Here is a 2,740-nt window from a genome sequence, read left to right as displayed (position 1 = left end):
TTGGCCAAAGTATGAACTATTATATATTGCTGGAAAGCCCTGGATGTCTACTTTCCAACGCAATTGGAAGAGCGCCATTTCGAGTTTTTTAGCTCCAGAAAATCCATTTTGAGTGCAGGGAGGTCAGAATCCAACAGCATCAGTAGTCCTTCTTCAACCTCTGAATCTGATTTCTGCTCAAGTCCCTCAATTTCAGCCAGAAAATACCTAAAATCACAGAAAAACACACAAACTCATAGTAAAGTCCAGAAATGTGAATTTAACATAAAAACTAATGAAAACATCCCTAAAAGTAACTAGATCCTACTAAAAACATACTAAAAACAATGTCAAAAAGCGTATAAATTATCTGCTCATCACAACACCAAACTTAAATTGTTGTTTGTCCCCAAGCAACTGAAAATTAAATAGGATAAAAAGAAGAGAATATACTATAAATTCCAAACTATAAATGAAACATAGCTTCAATCAAATGAGCGGAACTTATAGCTTTTTGCCTCTTGAATAGTTTTGGCATCTCACTTTATTCATTGAGGTTCAGAATGATTGGCATCTATAGGAACTCAGAGTTCAGATAGTGTTATTGATTCTCCTAGTTCAATATGATGATTCTTGAACACAGCTATTTTATGAGTCTTGGCCGTGGCCCTAAGCACTTTGTTTTCCAGTATTACCACCGGATATATAAATGCCACAGACACATAATTGGGTGAACCTTTTCAGATTGTGACTCAGCTTTGCTAAAGTCCCCAATTAGAGGTGTCCAGGGTTCTTAAGCACACTCTTCTTTTGCTTTGGACCTTGACTTTAACTGCTCAGTCTCAAGTTTTCACTTGACACCTACACGCCACAAGCACATGGTTAGGGACAGCTTGGTTTAGCCGCTTAGACCAGGATTTTATTCCGTTAGGCCCTCCTATCCACTGATGCTCAAAGCCTTGGGATCTTTTTTATTTGCCCTTGCCTTTTGGTTTTAAGGGTTATTGGCTTTTTGCTCTTGCCTCTTGGTTTTAAGAGCTTTTGGCTTTTTCTGCTTGCTTTTTCTTTTTCTTTCTATTTTTTTTCGCCTATTTTTTTTTTCTGCAAGCTTTGTTCTTTGCTGCTTTTTCTTGCTTCAAGAATCATTTTTATGATTTTTCAGATTATCAAATAACATGTCTCCTAGTCATCATTCTTTCAAGAGCCAACATATTTAACATTCATGAACAACAACTTCAAAAGACATATGCATTGTTCAAGCATACATTCAGAAAACAAGAAGCATTGTCACCACATCAATATAATTAAGCTAAGTTCAAGGATAAATTCGAAACTCATGTACTTCTTGTTCTTTTGAATTAAAATATTTTTCATTTAAGAGAGGTGATGGATTCATAGGATATTTATAACTTTAAGACACAGTTACTAACTACTAATGATCATGTAATGAAGACACAAACACAGATAAGCACATAACATAGAAACGAAAAACAGAAGAAACAAGAACAAGGAATGAATCCACCTTAGTGATGGTGGCGTTTCCTTCTTGAGGAACTAATGATGTCCTTGAGCTCTTCTATGTCTCTTCCTTGTCTTTGTTGCTCCTCCCTCATTGCTTTTTGATCTTCTCTTATTTCATGAAGCATGATGGAGTGCTCTTGATGTTCCACCCTTAGTTGTCCCATATTGGAACTCAATTCTCCTAGGGAGGTGTTGATTTGCTCCCAATAGTTTTGTGGAGGAAAGTGCATTTGAGGCATCTCCGGGATCTCATGGTGATGAGCTTCATACGCCTCTTGAGCTCCATGAATGGGCTCTCTTGCTTGCTCCATCTTCTTCTTAGTGATGGGCTTGTCCTCTTTAATGAGGATATCTCCCTCTATGTCAATCCCAGCCGAATTGCATAGGTGGCAAATGAGGTGAGGAAAGGCTAACCTTGCCATAGTGGAGGACTTGTCAGCCACCTTGTAGAGTTCTTGAGGTATAATCTCATGAACTTCCACCTCTTCTCCAATCATGATGCTATGGATCATGATGGCCCGGTCTATAGTAACTTCAGACCGGTTGCTAGTGGGAATGATTGAGCATTGAATGAACTCCAACCATCCTCTAGCTACAGGCTTGAGGTCCAATCTTCTTAGTTGAACTGGCTTGCCTTTGGAGTCAATCTTCCATTGAGCTCCTTCTACACATATGTCCATAAGGACTTGGTCCAACCTTTGATTAAAGTTGACCCTTCTAGTGTAGGGGTGTTCATCTCCTTGCATCATGGGCAAGTTAAATGCCAACCTCACATTTTCTGGACTAAAATCCAAGTATTTCCCCCGAACCATTGTAACATAGTTCTTTGGATCCGGGTTCTTACTTTGATCATGGTTCTTGGTGATCCATGCATTGGCATAGAACTCTTGAACCATTAGGATGCCGACTTGTTGGATGGGATTTGTTAGAACTTCCCAACCTCTTCTTTGAATTTCATGTCGGATCTCCAGATACTCATTTCTTTTGAGTTTGAAAGGGACCTCGGGGATCACCTTCTTCTTGGCCACAACATCATAGAAGTGGTCTTGATGGGCTTTGGAGATGAACCTTTCCATCTCCCATGACTCGGAGGTGGAAGCTTTTGTCTTTCCCTTCCCCTTTCTAGAGGATTCTCCGGTCTTAGGTGCCATCAATGGTAATGGAAAAACAAAAAGCTTATGCTTTTACCACACCAAACTTAGAATTTTGCTCGCCCTCGAGCAATAAAAGAAAGAATAGA

Source organism: Arachis ipaensis, chromosome B8 (genome assembly GCF_059453495.1).
Source record: "Arachis ipaensis isolate K30076 ecotype BB chromosome B8, ASM5945349v1, whole genome shotgun sequence".
Classification (NCBI taxonomy): Eukaryota; Viridiplantae; Streptophyta; class Magnoliopsida; order Fabales; family Fabaceae; genus Arachis; species Arachis ipaensis.
This window is presented reverse-complemented; position numbering follows the sequence as displayed.